This window comes from Ursus americanus, chromosome 8 (genome assembly GCF_024610735.1).
Source record: "Ursus americanus isolate L20-20 chromosome 8, mUrsAme1.1.p, whole genome shotgun sequence".
Taxonomy (NCBI): domain Eukaryota; kingdom Metazoa; phylum Chordata; class Mammalia; order Carnivora; family Ursidae; genus Ursus; species Ursus americanus.
In genome coordinates, this window is record NC_142134.1 from 65,667,935 (window position 1) to 65,688,436 (window position 20,502).

At 36.7% G+C, this 20,502-nt stretch overlaps 1 protein-coding gene across 8 annotated transcripts in view; it reads right to left on the minus strand.

Annotated features, from left to right (window-relative positions):
* The window catches only part of LOC123775788 (cytosolic beta-glucosidase), an 889,125-nt gene that overhangs the window by 239,419 nt on the left and 629,204 nt on the right, over positions 1–20,502 (minus strand). The gene's annotated exons all lie outside the window — the stretch shown is intronic.

Below are 20,502 nucleotides of genomic sequence, written 5' to 3' on the forward strand. Positions count from 1 at the left end.
TAACAGCAAGGAAGTGAGTTAGGAAAGCAAAGACAAGTGGTCCCTGAGTTCCTCCAACATTAAGAGATAAGGTAGATGAGGGGATCTAGAAGGGATCAATGAGACAAGAAGAACAAGGTGACAGTTTCCAGGCTATGGCACAGGGAGGGGAGCCCAGGTAGCCTCAGTGGACAACCTGAGTTATAGAGACAGTGCTGTAAGTTCAAGGGGACAAAGGTAGAAGGGTTCATGTAACAGTTTCAAAGAGGAGAGTTCTAGAGAGAAAACTGTATTTGCCCTTCCCCAGTATTCAACACAGAAAAAATCAGGACATACACATGAGGAACCTAATAAAGGCTGGAGAAAGAACCCATCTGAGAGGATTAGAGGGAACAGTGCCTGGCACTCATAAGAAGCTGGGAATAGTGCCTATTTCTAATAACCAGGTTGGGGGAAAAATTAAAAAAAAAAAACTGTAATGCATACAGCATTGGATGGAGTACTCAGAAGAGTTTGTGTCAGTTGTAAAGAATAATTGTTCCTAGACCAAATACTGCCTAAGAGAACTTAAATGTAAAACTGGAAAAATTCAACTGTTTCCAAGTAAATAAATTGTGTACTAATATAGAGCACAAGGATATTTATAGAACTACAATAAGAGAAAAAAAAATCAGAACCATCAAGAGAAAATTCATGTATGGCACCAAATCAAAAATAAGAAGGCATTCAAAGAAGCAGAAAAACATGACCTGTACTAAAGAGAAAAATCAATCAATTGAAACTGACACAGATGTGACACAGATGTTAGAATTAGCAGACAAGGATATTAAAACAATTATAAATGTACTCCATATGTTCACAAAGCTAAAGGAAGAATTGAACATGTGAAGTGGAGATGTAGAATACATATAAAAAAAAAAAAAGACCCAAGTCAGACTCTACAGATAAAAATTACAGTGTGTGAGATTAAAAATATACTTTATGGGATTAATGGGAAATTACACCCTGAAGAAGAAAAAATAGTAAACTTAAATACATACCAATAAGAAGTATTCATAAAGAATGCAGAGATAAAAACAGAATGAAAAAATAAACATTGACTGGCCTAACATGTTCATGAGTTCTTGGAAGAGAGAACGGGGCACAAAAAATTATTTGTGGCAATAATGGCCACAAGTTTTCCCAATTTGAAGATAATTATAAAGCAGCATATCCATGAGGCTCAACAAACCCCAAGCAAAAATTATTAAAAAAAAAAACAACTTGAAGAAAACACAGCAAAACATATCATGATCAAATTGTTTACAACCAATGGTAAAGAGAAATCAGCCAGAGACACATATGAATTTTCAAAGCCAAGAAAAACCTAAGGAGAAATAATAACTGACTATAATATGATAGCCTGGGTGGGATCCTCAAACAGTAAAAAGACATAAGTAATAACTAAGGAAATATGAAAATACTATTGACATTAGTTAATATTAATATGTCAATATTAGTTCAATAATTGTAACAAATTTACCATATAAATGAAAGATGTGAATAACAGAAGAAACTGAGTACACAATATATGGAAACACTATCTCAGCAATTTTTTGGTAATTCTAAAAATAAAAAGTTTATCTTTGAAAAAATATATATAGAAGAACAAAAATAGAGATAATAGCAGATATCTTGTCAGAAACAATATTAGTGAGAAGACTAGATAATATATTGAAAGAAAAACTATCATCAACCTAGAATTTTATACATAATAAAGTCTTTTAAAAATAACTATAGACTAGGGGCGCCTGGGTGGCACAGCGGTTTAGCGTCTGCCTTCAGCTCAGGGCGTGATCCCGGCGTTATGGGATCGAGCCCCACATCAGGCTCCTCCGCTATGAGCCTGCTTCTTCCTCTCCCACTCCCCCTGCTTGTGTTCCCTCTCTCGCTGGCTGTCTCTATCTCTGTTGAATAAATAAATAAAATCTTTAAAAAAAAAAAAAAAAGAAGAAACACATTCTAAAAAAAAAAAAAATAACTATAGACTAGATAATTTTTCAGTCATATAAAAGACTGAAATAATTCAATACTAGCAGATCCTAATGATAAGAAAAGTTAAGTTAAAATAAGTACTTCAAGCAAAAAGAAAAGGAGACTAGAAGAAAATGAAGATCTAGAATAAGGAATTAAGAGCCTGAGAAATGGTAGCCACTGGTTAAATATATAAGATATTATTCTTATAAATTATATTTCATCAAAAGTAATTAACTGTGGTGTGAAAAATACATTTACATAAAAGCAGAATTATAAAGTCAAAAGCTGGCTATTTGATAAGATCAATAAAATTGATGAAATCTAGACAGATTAATAAGGAAAAGAGAAGACACAAAATTACATACCAGAAATAAAGATGATATTACAATCAGTTCAACAGAAACTAAAATGGTAATGAAAAGTTTGAACAATTTTACACCAATAAACACATTAACGGGCAAAATGGACCACTTATTTTAAAGGTACAAACTATCAATATCAAGCAAGGAGAAAGAGATAACCTGAACAGTTCTTTAAGCAGCTGACTTACTTAAATTGTAAATTTGTCATTATGAAGAAAAAAACCCCAGGCCAAGATGGCATTATTGGTGAATTCTTCTAAGCACTAAGGGAAATAACAGCAAATCTACATAAATTCTTTCAAAAAATTGAAAATGAAGGAAGGAATACTTCATAACTCATTCTATGATGTCAGAAGTACCATGGTTCAAAAATGAGAGAGACATCGAAGGAGAAAAAAACTGCAGACCAAAATCTGCAATGAATTTTGATGCAAAAGAAGTTATTTTTAAAAAATTTAGAAAACAGAATCCAGAGATGCCTGGGTGGCTCAGTTGGTTAAGCATCCAATTCTTGATTTCAGCTCAGGTCATGATCTCAGAGTTGTGAGATAGAGCCCCGTATCAGGCTCCACACTCAGCTGTCTGCTTAAGATTCTTTTTCCCTCTCCCTCTGTCCCTCCCCCTCTCACCCTCTCAAGAAAAAAAAAAAAGTAAAGATAAAAAGAGAAGGAAGGAAGGATGGAAGGAAGGAAGGAAGGAAGGAAGGAAGGAAGGAAGGAAGGAAAGAAAGAAAGAAAGAAAGAAAGAAAGAAAGAAAGAAAGAAAGAAAGAAAGAAAGAAAGAGAAAGAAGAAAGAAAGAAAGAAAGAAAGAAAGAAAGAAAGAAAGAAAGAAAGAAAGAAAGAAAGAAAATATAGAATCCAGTAACACGTGAAAGAATAATATTTCATGACCAAGTGGGGCTTATCCAAAAATGCAAAAATTGGTTTATTATTTTAAAAATCAATTTAAATTACCATTTTAACAAACTAAAAACAAAAAACACAATTAAAAGCAAATAAATAAACACACAAAAACAGCACAATCATCTTAATACATTAAAAAAATCATTTGATGGGTTTCAACATCCATTATTGATTAAATAAAAACTCTCAGCAATGAAAGGAACCTCTGGAATTTGATAAAGGGTATCTAAGAAAATTCTTTAGTATCTAAGAAAATTAATATCACAATTAATATTGAAAAGCTAAATGTTTTACCTCTAAGTTTAGGAATAAGACAAAGGTGCCACTTTCTATTCAATATGTTACTGTGGGTTTGACCCAGCATAACATGGGAATAGAAAAAATACGAAGATATCCGGACTAGAAAGGAAGAGCAAATCCCAGTTGGCATGGTCATCTATGTAGAAAATATATAAACTGCCAAAAAGTTACTAGAACTAATAAGTCAGTTGAACAAGGTACAGTGTATGCAATCAAGAAACAGTGATCAACTGTATTTAAGTATATACATGTGTATATAGATAAGCAAGAAATAGTCAAAAATTTAAGTTCAATAATCATACCATTTAGAATAGTATGAAAACATTAAATATATAGAGGTAAATTTGTGAAAATATGTGGCATAACTGTACATGGTAATTATAAAACATTGTTGAGGTAAATTAAAGGTGCCCTAAATAAAAGGAGATGCATATATCCCCCACTTTTTCAGAAGTTCACGTCAGGCTGTTTTGCTTTTATGAAAGACCTATATCAGTATGGTAATGACTTTTTTGATAAAAACAAAAATTCTCTTTGGATTTCTTTCAGTTAGCAAAAACCTAATATAGGTCTTTTGTAAAAGTGAAGTGGCCTAATGCGAACTTTTAAAAAGAGGGGATACTCTTCACTTGAGGCCATTTTGACTTACGAAAGGCTTCATAGGGACCCTCTGCTTTTGGATAGAAGAGGAAACCGCTATATAGTATGTTCATGTTTCTAAAGACTCAGTATTGTGATAATATCAATTTTCCCCAAATTGAACAATAGATTTTATATAATCGCAATCAAAATCTCAGCAAATATACAAATTGACATTACTTCTATGATTCAATGTAAAAGTCTATGTAATAAAACGTAATGTAAAGAATAGTCAAAATGACTTTGGAAGGGAAGGTGTCAAAACTGATTATAAAGCTATACTAATCAAGATAGTTCAGTATTGGTATAAAGATAAACAAATAAGTTAATGGAACAAAATAGAGTCAGAAATATATGGATATATGGCAAACACATGGAGAACTGATTTTTAAGACAAAGGTACAAAGACCATTCAGGGCAAAAAGTGTTGTCTTTTCAAAAAATATTGCTGGACAATGGATATTCATGTGCCTCTGAATGAATTTCAATCTATACTTTGTATCACATAAAAAAATTAACTAAATATGAATCATAGGCCTAAATATTAAAACTAAAACTATAAAACTTCAAAGAAAAAAGCAAAAGAGAAAAATCTATGACTTTTGAAAGGAAAAGATTTCTTATATACAACACCGCAAGGAGGATCTATATAAGGAAAATGGACATATTGTACTTCATCCAACATTTAAAAACTTCTTTTCCTTGAAGGTCACTGTTCAGAAAATGAAAACAGAAATTAGAGATTAGGAGAACTTTTTGCCAATTATATACACTGGTAAAAGACTATATCTAGACTATATAACAACTCTCCAAACTCAACAATAAAACAAACAAGCCAATAACAAATGGGAAAAAAGATGAAATACATATTTCACCACTGAAGAAAATAAGGATGGCAAATAAGCACATGAAAAGATGTTCCAAAGGATTTGTTATTAGATACATTCAAATTAAATCCATGAGATAAAACTACACATATATTAGAAAGGCTAAAATGTAAAAGACTGACCTTATGAAATGCTGTGAGAATACAGAACAAATGAAATTTCATACAGTGCTGTTGAGAATGTAAAATGCTTAAATCATGTTAAGAAAAGCCTCATTTTCCTAAAAATTAAATATATATACCTACTATGTAATCATCCTACTGCTAGGCATTTATTTACCTAAGAGAATGGAAAGCATAGGTTCATACAAACACTTGTATTTGAATATTCACAGCATCTTTATCTACCATAGTTAAAAACCAGAATTAACCCATCCGCCCATTAGAGATGAATGGGTAAAGCAATTGCGGTACATCCATACAATGGACTAAACATTAAAAAGGACTGAGCTATTGAAACATATGAAAACGTGGATGATTTTCAAAGAAAATCACATTGAATGAAAGACTACAAAAGACTAAATACTACATAACTCCATTCATGTAAACTCTAGAAAATGCAATTGATTTTTATTGACAGAGCAGACCAAAGGGTGCTTGGTGAGGGGGGCACTGACATGACATGCACACCGGGTACCTTTGGGGATGATGGGTATGCTCATTATCTTTGTTGTGGTGCTGGTTTCAGGGTGATAAGTACATGTCAAAACTTGCAAAAATATATACTTTTTAAATGTATGTAATTTATTGTTTGTCAATCGTACCAATCAATAAAGCTGTTAAAAGACAGTACCTAGCACATGATAATTGCACAGGAAATTGATAAATAAATGAATTGGTGAAGTAATGGATGGATCAGCACTATTTGTAGAATAGTTAAAGCAGGTGAAACATAACCACATCATATAACAAAATGATTCTTGGGAAATCATTGACTTACCAATCATTACCACCTCTCAAAAATCTGATAAACTGTACCTAAATAAATGGAAAACATATTTTTTCTTTATAGCAGTATGAATGCTGACCCCCTATAAAGCAGAATTATGAAGTGACAAGAGAAAGAAAATAAATCTCCTTCTGGTTATTTTAGTGTTAAGGGAAATATGTTAATTCTGAACAAATGAGCAATGTATATATAGTGTTCACAAGAACTCTTGTTAGTAAGTATATGCATAATCAGTTAAAGAAAATCTACTATTTGCCAACTATTTTAAAAAAGTTTCCTGTTTCTTAAAATCCATAATACAATAACTGGGGAGGATCATTTTTATTACGTGGAGATTGTTCACTTTACAAGAAAGTTCACAGAGGAATTATTGAAATATCAGAGTTTACCGGTGCATTCAACTGTTAGTTATCAGATCGTTAACTACTTTATAGGATGAGGTTAAGTCGGAGAGAAAATGAAGTTAATACACAAGAATGGAGTATTGGAACTACTTTGAATTGACTGTACACCAGAAATAAGATTTTTAAATCTTGGAAAAAAAATAAGTCAATGGAAAAATATTCAACGAAAATTCAGATTACAGTACATTTTAAGATGATATCTGTAGTGGGTTATAGTATGAAGGGGTACAAGAGCAGAGGATGTTTGGACCAAAGATGTCAGTATGCTGACAAAGATTTGGCAAATTGAATATATATCCTCTTTCATCAAATATATTCAGATAAGAACCACCAGTGCCTCTCATGCCAAATAAAGGGCACACGTGAGGAAATATGTGAGCAGCACCTCAAACCTAATGCTGATTTTTTCTAGGCATTCTTAGACTACCTTGGCCCTGGCAAGTACGTCTTCATGGAACCAAGGGAAACTAGAGCTGATAAGGCAAGGACGTTTCTTTCATCATCATTTGCTGTTGTGGCCCAAGCTAAGTGATCTGTGAAACTGTGCTGGGTATTCATCTGTGACCTCAATAATCTATGTTAATTGTGATATGTAAGTATAGTTTCCCATTAGTATGCAAGTCAGAGAACCAGGCCTTTTTATTTCACTTGGTAAAAAAGTGAGATGCAGCTATGTAGCAACCATGTTGCTGGATCTTACAGACCCCCCATTCTGCTATAATGATCCCACTATATATAACTAGAAAGAGCCAGGAGGAATCTCATTTGTGTTCACAGATAAATCTTTTCAGAAATCACAGATAAAACAAGCAAGTTAGTAAGCAAACCCCAAATACCTATTCTCTTAATCCATTTTCCCTTCATTGGAAACCAGTATATTAATTGGTCACTGCTGACATTCTCATTGGTAACACTCCCCACACACATTGATGATGAATCACCAGTGGTATATGGTGGTAATACCACTATATACTACCAACTTTGACCAGACACTCCATATACCAGAGAGTACTCTCCTACCATATCAGGCATCAGTGTTTTTCTGTTGCACACTATATTTCACAACTCTCTGGTAATGTGTCATGGTTTGGAAAGGTCAAGGCAATGTTGTGTTTTGCTCATCCAGCCAGTCAACATGTAGAGAACCTTCTACTGGATGACAAGGTTACAATGGGTAGCTAAAACAGGTCATGTTCTATGAGACTCTCAGTAGGTGAGTATCACACATTAGAGGCAAGTATCTTGTCCTGCTAGGAAAGACCATGAGGTAAGGACTATACTGTGCAAAGCTTCACCCTAGGAACAATGGAAAATCATGAAAGTATTACAGGAAATACATGGTCATATTTACTTTATGAAAAAGTTCTCCCTGCTTGAAGTGGGGAAAACAGAATATATGCAGGGAAGCAGTTAGCCTCTTGCCTAAGCCTGCATAAGGTAGAGAGAAATGCATCAATCTGAGTTTCAGCACGAAACAAAAAAATCAACAACATGGTGACAAATTGAATTTGGGTAATGAAGGATGGCAAGATGTTAGGAATGACCCTCATGCTTCTCACTTTCTCTGACAAAGGAAGGAGAACCTCTTGGTGTCACAACCCTTATAGGATCCCAAAGCACTGCCTTCTGTTCATCAAAATATTATTTTTTTAAAAGGAAGTCACTATTCATTGATTCCTTCTTATGTGTCAAAGTTGTGTTAAATTTCTTAACCTGAAATAATGCATTGAATTCTCTGAACAATTCTGTGAGCTAAGTGCTCACTATCCTTCCCAATACTATGGTAAGGAAAGTGAGGGACTGAACATTGAGTAAACGTGTCCAAGGCTTTTCAGCTGGGATGGGTCAGAGCTGGACTTGATAGCTTGGTAATGTAATTCCGGAGGTCTTGTTCTTAAAAGCAGTGAAACTTCTTTCTCGATTGTACTTATTCTCTCTTTATTTAATGCAGATATAAATCCATGGAAGGATGTGTGTGAATGTGTGTGTGTGTTTCCTTTGTGCATGGAGTTATTTGTGATACATATGTGTTTGTCACATGTGTGTTATTGTACATAAATGTGTAACTGTGTGCTGAGCACGTTCATGTGTGGAGGTATATATCTGTGTTATGTATATGTATTTGTATCTTGACTGTATGTTTGGGGATGGTGTGTGGTGATATCTGTGCATGTATGCATATGATAGGCTAAGTGATAAATCATTTTACTCTGACAAGGAAGCTTTTATTCCCAAGTAGGCCTGTGATGCCCTGATCCTTTTTTCATTAACAGAGTCTTTTTCCATTTGGAGTAAAGTGCAAATTATTTCAAGGAAGATAATCTCTCAGGTCTCTAGCATTATACTAAGTTATTTTTATTGTATCATTTCTGAAATATTTATATGTTTAAAGCTCTTTTATAATGTAAAGCAAAAACAAGTTTATAAATTAAATGCAAAGAAAAAAATATCTAAAAGTAACAGCATTAATGTATTGTGATGGATGACGTTGTTTTGCTGAAACTAAATTCCTGTAATATGAATGTGACATTGATGTGCCATGGCACAGTTTGTGCTTTTTAAAAAGCAGCATATATAAAATTCCTCCACCATTTCCACTCTCCACAATATCTTGAACTGTTTTTCCACTTGATGAGCCTTAATGTAAATTGGCCTACATTTTGCATTAAAGCAATGTTTACGTATTAAATCATTTTCTTCCTTTTTTCTCCTTCTCATTAGCACACAATAATTAAAATAGCATTATATAAAAACAATGCTGACACTAAAAATTCTTGTATTAACCAATTATAAGTTGATATGTTCTTACAATACATTGTATTTATTTATATCATCCAAGTGATATATAAAACTTAAAAAAAAATTTTTTTTAGACTTCTTGAAGCTCTTTTTAGAAACAATGCCATAAGATTTTGTGACCCAATCAAGGCTCCTTAGTATCTCACACAAATAAGTTTCTCTTTGACAGTACCACCATTCTGTAAACAGCCTCAGATCCATTAGAATCCCAGGAGGAGCATAGGTTGGCCTTAAGCTGTCCCCTGCCCCTACCACTACCACCACCAAGCTAAAACAGTCAAAACAATTTTCTCCATAATTATACAGATGTAACAGCTATGATCGTTTCCTGCATAGCCTTCAGTTGAATAATACAATTTTCATTCATTCGTTGCTTCCACAAACATATGTTTTTCAGGCTCTTTGCTTGGCACTGGAAATACCAAAGATGGATGAGGTACAGTTTCTGCCTCAGGGAACTTAGAATATCTCTAGATGTAAGAGACAGAGAAATCTTACCCAGTCTCAGTGTCCAGGGAGAGTGTCCTGGAAGACATAACCTGTGATGGTTAAATTCTGAAAGATAAGCAGCAGAGAGAGACTGAAGGAGGAGCATTTTGAGCAACAGAAGCAGCAAGTGACAAGGGAACTAAAAGTAGTTGAGTTTGTCTGGATAAGAGTGTGGGGAGAGGGTGATGAAAAAGGCCATGTCATGAAGTGCTTTCCATGCCAAGTTTAGGAGTTTGGTCTTTTGCTCTGAAAACCATGGAAAAGCCTGAGTATCAAACAGATCAGGCCACATAGGTAATAAGTATTTTGACAGTTCAATGAAGGAACAGTATGAAAGAGATGGGGGTAGAGGTGGAGCATAGCCGGGATTAGGGAAACCAGTTGGTAGAATGAAAAGGAAATATGATGGTGGTGTCAGCTAGATAGTGATAACACAAGGAGAGTATATATGAGACTGAAAATTTATAAAAAGATGCAATTTTGTTTGAACTTGCTGAAGAAGTTGAAAACATTTTTTTTTTTTTAAGTCAAAGACGAGGCTCTAGTTTTTGGCTTGGACATCAACAGGGATAGAGAGTAATAAACATCGAGTGCTTCATATATGCCAGACACCAGAATGAATGTTTTACATTTATTATTTCACTTAACCTTTATACTGCTTTAAGGTCGACTGTGTTACCTCTCTCTCTCTTTTTTTTTAAGTTGAAGATCCTGACAACTCAGAATGATTTCACCACTTGCCAATCTCATTCCCTGAGCTTAAACACACACACACACACACACACACACACACACACACACACAAAGGGGGGGCGCCTGGGTGGCGCAGTCATTAAGCGTCTGCCTTCGGCTCAGGGCGTGATCCCGGAGTTCTGGGATCGAGCCCCACGTCAGGCTCCTCCGCTGGGAGCCTGCTTCTTCCTCTCCCACTCCCCCTGCTTGTGTTCCCTCTCTCGCTGGCTGTCTCTCTCTCTGTCAAATAAATAAATAAAATCTTTTTTTAAAAAAAGAACACAAAAGGAGCAATAGTCATCTGGGAATGAAGATGAGTTTAATTTTGAACAGGTTGTTTCTGAGTCATGCATTAAGAAAGACACAGAGATGCACAACTCCAGGGAGCACCATTCACAAAGGCCATGACCAGTGCACTCTGGAGTCATATACCTGTGAATGACTAAATTTAGTATGCAGTTGTTTATGCATGTCTGGAGTTCAGCATAAAGGACTAGGCTATAGATTTATATTTGGAACATGAGGTTATAGTCTCTGGAAGACAAAACACACTCAATAAATACTTATTGGATAGATGTCAAATTGATGATAATTGAAGCCGTGAGTATGAGTGAGATCATTCTAGAAGCATGCATAGTGAAGAGGGTTGTAATACATAAACATTTCACAACTAGGCAATAGAGGGAAATGCCATGAAAGAGATTATGAAGAATTAACCAGAGCAGTAAGAAGCAAATCTATTGTGTGTTTCAGATATAAAAGGAAGGGAAGTTTTCATAAGAAGCGTCTGGTCACCAAGGTCAAATGCTTCCAAAAGACAAGGAAGATGAAAATGGAGCTGGAAACTGGACATGGGATTCAGTGGCAAGGAGGTCTGAGAATAATCTTTTTTTTTTTTTTTTTTTTTAAAGAGAGAGAGAGAGAGAACAAGCGGGGAGGAGGGTCAGAGAGAGAGAGGGAGAAGCAGACTCTCTGCTGAACAGGGATCCCAATGTGGGGCTTGATCCCAGGACCCTGCGATCATGACCTGAGCCAAAGGCAGACGCTCAACCAACTGAGCCAACCAGGTGTGCCTGAGAATAATCTTGATGCAGGAAGAGGAGTCCAGGCTTAGGAGAGGCTGAGAGAATCTACATATTGGGGGCTTGTTTGAATTTAGTATTTTTCACTTGTTTCAGATCATAAATGATTCTAGGGAGATTTTACCACCTAGTAAGTCTCTGTCAAGTCAAGGCCTCTGGTATTCTGTCACAACAGAAATTTGCCAGAGACAATCTCACTTTTTGAATTTAAAGTTGGACTTAGTGTATGATTATACAGTTTCAAACTCTACAATGGTCACATATTTGGGGGGGGGAAGTGCCATGAAAATCTGAGCAATTCAAATAGTCTGCCCTCATTGCCTTAAGAAAAATGAAGCTCAAAAAGTTCTATCCCAAGCATTGCAACTAGACTTCTGCCATTTTCTCTAAACCATATTGTCTTATTAGGTTCAAATATTTGTTGTGTTTAAGCATTGTTCAAGCAACCTTAATTTTTCTGGAAATAATCCAAGAATATACAAGTTTTTAAAAAGTGATAAACATACTCAGAAGTACAAAATGAAGGGAAAACACATATTTTTGAGAACCACATGCTAATACAACACTTTTAAGCCATATGGACTTTGCTCAGATATATTTTTCCTTTCCCAGCTGGTTGTTAGCAAGAATTAGAGCCTTACAGGTCTTCTGTTCACACAATAAACAAATGATTCAGAGTTCATTTTCATAATCAAAGAAACTTTAAATTGACAAAAAGATGCAAAATGGTTGGATGGTTTTACTAGTTACTAACATCTCAAGTTATCACCTTATCCATCTTCCCATTTGAGACAGAGACAGCACCGCTGGGAGAATTAAGAACCTTGAACAAACAGATCCAGATACGACCAAGGCCTCAACCCTGAAGCTGAAGTGTGATCTCCAGACTGAATGAATTATGCCTTGGTCCCTGGGTCACCATCAGCCTCAATCTTAATCAATCCAGTAACTTGGGGCATCGAATAAGCTAACTCTTCCCAATTACACTTGGAAAGCCTAGTGATTATAGCTTCTTTCCAGAATTTTACTAACAATGATATCTGACAGCCACGTAGGCTTTCTAAATTTTTATCACCTTTTCCTTCCATTATCTCCCCTTCCCACAATGTAGCAAAATGAATGGAAGAGACATGATTTTTCTCTGGGATAGATGAGGAGATGAGATGAGAGATGAAGAGATACATTCAAAGTTATACAATTAATTAATAAGTGGCAGAACCAAGTTTATAACCTGTCTCTCTTAACCCTCTGAAGTAGATTAGGCAACTACCCATTGTAAGGAAGTCTGAGTAAGAGAGTAGAAGTCTCCATGCTGATTTTTAGATTTCTGAGGAATTAAGGCAGAAATATTTTTTCTCTTATGAGGAAGATAAAAGGTGAATATAGATTCTTTGCAAATTCTGTCATTGAGAGTACAGTCTAATTTTTTTCCTTGTGAATTTGGGATGCCCTTGGTAACTTGCCTGAAAAACAGAATGTGGTAAAAGTGGTATTCTGGAATTCTGAGGGTAGGTCATAAGAACCTGTGCAGCTTCCGTCTATACCTCTTGGAATGCTCACCATGAGAGAAGTCAATTGTCACATAAGAAGTTCTGAGAACACCATTCTTTAGGGAAGCCCAAGCTGGCTATGTGAAGAGGCTGCACGGAGAGAGGATACCAGCTTGCCCCAATTGTCTCAGACATACCAACCCAGGGACCAGAATTTTGAATTAAGATGCACTCTTGGACATTTTAGCCCCAGGAGACACAATATAGAGAAGAACTGAAGCATGCACCTGATAAAACAGAGGTTTTTACATATGGCCCTCATTGATCTATCCCAGGTAAATCCACTTGAACCACACTCACTGACTCTCAGTCATCAGGAAGCAGGAATGAGACATTCCCATTCTAACCTATCTGAATTGTGAGTGTAATAAAATGGATGTTTTATACTACTAAAGTTTGAGGTGTTCTTTTATGCAACAATAGATGAACATAACATCTTAGGTAAAGCCTTTCCTATGACTTCATGATTGAGTATCCTTCAAAATCAGAATTGTCAGTCATGGAAACAACACAGGAAAATACAGTTATCTAGAACTCTTCGGGAACAAGTTCATGTGGATGATGGAATGATTGCACTTCAAAAGATGGAGGTGATCAAGCTTTCAAATGCTTGGGACATTGTATTTTAACTGTTTAATGTGAATAGTTATACGTACAATTTCTTATAGATTAAAAAAATACATAGTGAACACTTAACTTTGTGCCAGACTTTATGCTCAGCACTTGGTAAGAGTCTTATACTAGACAGATATAGCCCTTGTGTCCACAAAATTTACAGATTCGTGGGGGAAGCAGAGACACTAAGCTATCTACCTTAAGTTACAAAGAAGGTAAGCTATAGAGCTAGGTTTCCAACCCAGGTCTGTCTGACTCCCAAGTTCATGGGAAGACATTTTGCAAGATGGTATAGCTGAGGTCAATGGCCCAGTCTCATGCTTTGCTTTTATCCCTCCTTTAACATCCTTTTAAGTATTGTCTCTGAAAAACAGTTGCACTGAAAAATTACATATTTATATGTCTTTAACCTTCTAAATAAGACAAACTGAGTTGCATTGAAGGAATGAATTTTACTTGTGTTTCTGCATGGTCATAGCTAGGATTTAATCAACAAATCCAAGTGAAATAAACTGTAGTCATTTAAGATGGCATCAGTGATAATAATAATGATTCCTTATACTTTTCTGGTGCTTTCATCTGAGGATTGCAAAAGGCTTTACAGACATTAATTAAGCCTTACAGGATTTCGATGAAGTCATGAAGCAGTTTAATTACTGTAATATATTGAGATTTTAAATAAAGCAAAGCAACTTTGGAATCAGATTTTCTTTTCAGAATCACTCTTCTTTGCTCTTGGTAGCATGGACCTAATAGTTTAAGAATGACTTTTGTATTCCTTTATTTGTTTCTCAGGTTTTTGAGAAATCGTGACACCATAATGTATTCCTTTTTCATACTGGAAGACACAGGATAGTGACGTTGTATATCTCATGGGAATTAACTGATCAACCAACACATATTTCATGCTTAATAAGTACTGGGCAGCACTGTGCTATCTACTCAAGAGAACAAAGAGTATAATACCCATCCTCAAAGAGCTCCCAACTCAGCGGGAAAACATACAAATAAAATACAGTGTGATTAGAGCTGTGATAGAGCTATACATAAAGTATTATTCCAGCATGTAGGAGTGTATCTAACTCCGAAAAATAATAGCTAATACCATACAGAGCTTATTTTCTACCCTTCTAGGACTTCACATATAGTAACTGCTTATTTTTCACAACAATCCTGATATGTAGGCATCATTATTTTCCTAATTTTACAAACAGAAAACTGAAGCATAGAGAGATTGGATGACTTGCCCAAGCTCACTTAGCTAAGATGTGGATTAGAAAACTCAATGACATTAAATAATTGCTTGAGTGGGAGTTCAAGAAAAAATAACTGAAAGGAAAGGAGGTATTGATTATAGACAGAAATTGGCAAAAACAGAGAGAGAGGTAGGGAGGGAGAGGAAGACAGAGAGAGAGAGAGCAACTGGTGTAAATCACAGAGTATAAGCACATGAGAGGCTGAAGTGATGTGGAAGATATTTTTGGTGAAGGACTTAGAAGATGTGAGAGGTCAGTATGTTGGTTAAATCTGTTCTGTTCATGTTGAGGGTCAAAAATGATGACTAAAGTGATAGTGAAAAGGAATGTTCATCTATAAATGGAAAGGAAGGACTGAAATGATAAATGACAACACCAAAAAGGAGAAGTAGATGATGATGTCTGATAATATGAACATTAAAGAAGTTGGAGTCTTTCTTTTCAAAGATTTATTTAATTATTTATTTGAGAGAGAGAATGAGCAAGAGGGGCAGAGGGAGAGAGAATCTGAAGGAGACTCAGTACTGAGCACAGAGCCCTACGTGGGGCTTGATCTTATGATCCTGAGACCAGACCTGAGCCAAAACCAAGAGTTGGCTGCTTAACCAACTCTTCCACCCAGGCACCCCAAGAAATTGGAGTCTTTGAAGGAGGAAAATGGTTTGAAAGAAACAATGGGGCGTTAGGAGGGAATAGACACCATTTAAATGTCACAAGGTATATAGAATTGGGAGAAATCTAGTCTGTGGCTGAGAGAAGTGGGGAATAGCTTTCTCAGGGGGCATCTTTCGGTTACAGAACAAAAGGAAAAGAGCATTCAGAGAAAGCAAAAAGAATAAGGGGCACCTGGGTGGCACAGTCGTTAAGTGTCTGCCTTGGCTCAGGGCATGATCCCAGCGTTCTGGGATCAAGCTAGGAGCCTGCTTCTTCCTCTCCCACTCCCCCTGCTTGTGTTCCCTCTCTTGCTGGCTGTCTCTCTGTCAAATAACTAAATAAAATCTTTAAAAAAAAAAAAAAGACAGAAAAAATAAGAAAAAAAGAAAGAAAGACAGGAAGAAAGAATGAATATATACTGCAGTCCTGTTAAAAACTCAGTAAGAAATGAGTACTGGGCACTGAATGATACTACATGCCGGACAGTACTGAGTGAAAATGACTCAATAGTAACTATTTCTTCTAATTATCTACTGCTGTGTAACAAGTCACTAAAAAATAACAGTGGCTTAACAATGACAATAATTATATTTCAAGGTTTCTATGGATCAGGAATTTGGGAAAGGCTCAGCTAGGCAGTTCTGGCTCTAGTCACTCAGGAGGTTGTTATCAGAAGTGGGTGTTAGGGGGAGCCTGGGTGGCTTAGTGGTTAAGCATCTGCCTTTGGCTCAGGGTGTGATCCCAGGGTCCTGGGATCAAGCCCCACATTGGGATCCCTGCTCTGCTGGGAGCCTGCTTCTTCCTCTCCCATTCCCCCTGCTTGTGTTCCCTCTCGATGGCTGTGTCTCTGTCATATAAATAAAATCTTAAAAAAAAAAAAAAAAGAAGAAGAAGTGGGTGTTAGGACAACAGGGAGCTGAAGAAGCCAGAAGCTACATGGTCATCTCTCTTCAGGCAGGCAGTTACTCTATCTTCCCATTGCACTTAGTTGCTCCTTGTAGGCTGGTTTGAGCTTCCTCACAGCATGGTGATTCGAAGCCAGACTGCTAAGATGGTTTCTCAGGGCTCCAGAGGTAAGTGCCCCAAGAGAACCAGGCCAAACCTAAGTTGCCTTTGTAGCCTAGCCTCAGAAGTCATGTAGCATAATTTTTGTCATAGTCACCAGCCCATCGAGATTCAAGGAAAGGGAACTGAGACCCCACCTCTTAATGGGAGGAGTGTCAAAACCGCATTGGAAGAAGAGCATGTGTGTTGGGAGATATTGTTGGAAAATACAATCTGTCATTTTTGGAAAATACAATCTGCCTCAAGTATGGACCCAAAACAGACTAAACTCAGTATAAGAAGCCTGGTAATGTCTTGAAGTCCTCATAACAATTGCTTCCTCCCCTACCTCTCCATCCCCCATGTTGAGGGCCTATAGCAGGCAGGATAAATCCTAGTGCAACTCACTACTTGATATTTGTAATACACATCACAGAACAGGAATGAAGTCATGAAGGAAGTAAAATCACTTCCAATAAATGAATTACTTTTTTCATAATGGTTTTATGAATATGAGGAATCTTATTTTTATAGGGCTATTTTTGAACACCTTGATCACAAAAGAGATTAGTTCGTTTGAGGAAATGATAGAAGATCTTTGTGGTTTAGGCATAGGACATTCCATGATTCAAAGCATATTTATTGTGCATCCACTATGTGCCAAGCACATTCTTGGTGATGGGAATGCAGCAAACAACACAAAATGAAAACCATTCCTGCCACCATAAAGGTAACCTGAATACACTGCTGACTCAGGAAAAGGACACTACCTAGTAAATGCGTATGTATTCAATCTCTTCTACCACTGCTAGATAAGCCCCCCAGGGCAGGAGCTGTGTCATTTTCACTACTGTATCCCCAGCTTAGCATGGACGCCTGGAGGAGAGCAAGTATTCAATAAACATTTGTTGAATTAATGTGCAGATGTGAAGGAATTCAGGCCAGTTGCTTAAAGAAAAGGGCTTTCCTGAGAAAGTAGTCAACATGCCCTCTTCTTCAAGGATTGTCACTAGACTACCTTGAGGAGATTGCTAAACTCTGTCCTTAAGAATAAAGGTTGAACAAAATGAGAAGACTGGCTCTCTGTTACATTCTCAGTAATAGAAGAATAAAGAAATCTGTATGATTTCTTAAGCCTTGTAATTACAAGGCTCTTGTGTTTGTTATTGTTGCTTTTCTCTGTTTCCGTGTGGTGATTAATAGTAATTTTAAAAAATATCCCGTGTACTTGTCTTAGGGGAATGGAAGGAAGGAGGAAGCCGAGGAGACTTGCTTTCTGCAGGGAAGCTGAAGGGGAGAGGATCCTCCAGGGACAGTGTTGACATTGGCAGCTTTGGAGAGCAGGGAGTAGGTAGAGTCCCTGGGGCCTGCTCTAAGGAGAGACAGGACAGCAGCAAGCCTGGGCCACAGAGGGTCCTGAAACTCAAGGCTGCAAAGGCCTTTGTGGTTACTTGACCAATCCTTGCCCAAATTTTCCTTGTAAAGAATTAAAAACAAATTAGTGTTTTTCTTGTGCTTTTATGTTTGTATTTTCTCCGCCAGTTAAATATGCCATCCATACGGGAAACCTTTCTGACACTCTGCTCTGCTTTTCTCATCCTTCATTTATAATCACTCACCTAGTCCTGTCATTTCTGCCTGTTGATGTCTTTCAAATCTGTCCCTTTATATCCTCACTGACTCTGCCTGTGCTCAGACCTGGATCACTATAGCTGCTGCCGAATTGGTCTCCAACATGAGAACTCTTTATCCCATTTTACACTAACTTTTTCTTAAAAGCTAATTTGATTGTGTCCTTCTCTGCTTAACTCTCTGCTATGAAGGCCTGCCTCCTCCAAGGTAAAGCCCCAAACCTTAGCATATGGGGTCTCTTCTCTCCATACAACTTTCGGATTCAATTTTTGCGCCTCTTCCCCCAAACACATCCTACACTCCAGTCATATGGGTTTGCTCACTGAAGCCCAAGTATGCCCAAGTATGCCATATTATTCCAAATGATTGACACATATATATCTGCATATAATATTCACTTTGCTGAAAAAGTATTTCCTTTTCTCTCCAGTAGCTAAGTGAAATATCACTTCCACTCAGTGAAGCCTTTATTCCCTCTGGCCCCCACCCCACAGGCAACCATAGGCTTCCATAGTCTGTGTACATGTTCTTGTTCTGGATGAGTTTCCTTACTAGACTGTGACTTCCTTGAGAGGAGGGATTCTGTCTTAACACAGGGTCACAAATGCCAAGCGCAACACATATTGTAAAACTGGTAAATAACACACATGAAGTGAATGAATAAATGAATGTGAGAAGGCATGGATAGTTTTGGCTCTCAGAGATGTGATGCTGTGATGCTAGGGAAAAATTAGGAGCACAAGTCCAGGTAGATGTGTCAGAGACCAATCTGTTACATGTCACTGATCATACTTAGAAAGTTGCCTTTTATTGCCTGGGGGTATAAAGACATTAAACCAGGAAATGCTAGTACAGCTGTTCAGTCTCTGGACAGCTAGAAAGCTTCAACTCTACAAAGAATATGCAATTCTGTCCTTAGATGAAAGGAAAATATCAGCTTTGAACAAAGTAGTTTCATAAGACAGTATAGACAATTATACTGGAAGGGGGTGTTCACTTTTTTATGTGGCAAAAATGTCTACTTCCAGGTGTCCTGTGTATGGCCAACTCATCTCATCTAGAAACAATGACTTTAGCCAGGTAGTACATCCCAAAAAGATGAATAATTTTTTCTTACATATTAATGCAAGAATGGAGATCTACTGATGATCATTAAATAGGCAATATCATAGTCTGCTTAGCTACTGTAACAATATACTATAGACTACATTGCTTAAACAATAGACAAGTGTTTCTTATAGTTAAGTGCTGGGAAATTCATGATTTAGGGGTCTTCAGATTGTCTGGTGAGCACCTCTTCCTGGCTTATAGACAACTTCCTTCTTTCAGTGTGGGCTCAGAAAGAGAGAGAGAAAGAGCTCTTATATCCCTTCCTCTTGTTATAAGGGCACAAATCTCATTATGAGAGCACCACCCTTATTACCTCATCTAAACATAATTACTTCCCAAAGACCCTACCTCCAAATACCATCACATTTTAGGGCTTCAACACATGAATTTTGGAGGACACAAGAATTCAGTACATAACAGCCAATCAGGAACAATCCTAAAACAGCAGTGATTATAAATAACAATAAAAATAAACTATAGGAATAGTGTCATACTTGAGATTTATTGAAAGCTTGTTATGTGATAGTCAACTCTTTAAGTATTTTTAATATGTTAATTCATTTAACCCTCCTATGAACCTATGAGGTAGGTGTTACCATAATGTTCATCTTACAGATGAAAAACTTGAAGTACAGAAAGCTTTAGTAACTACCCTGAGGACACTCAAGGTAATGATTAGCAGAATTGGAAATCAAACTTACTTAGTCTGGCTCCAAAGCTCTTACCTTTAACCACAATGCTGAATTTAGATGAAGAAATATTCAGAGATTTTCTAACTTAATGACTTTTAACATCTTTTTGTAGTCATGGAGGCATTTATCCAAAGAATATTATTTTTTAAAATTCTGGTATATAAAACTGATAAGGGGTGCCTGGGTGGCTCAGCCATTACATGTCTGCCTTCAGCTTGGGTCATGATCCCGGGGTCCTGGGATCGAGCCTTGCATCGGGCTCCCTGCTCGAAGGGAAGCCTGCTTCTCCCTCTCCCACTCCCCCTGCTCTGCTTGTGTTCCCTCTCTCGCTGTCTCTGTCAAATAAATAAATAAAATCTTAAAAAAAAAAAAAAACTGATAAAACCTGACCTAGACCTCTATCCTAGC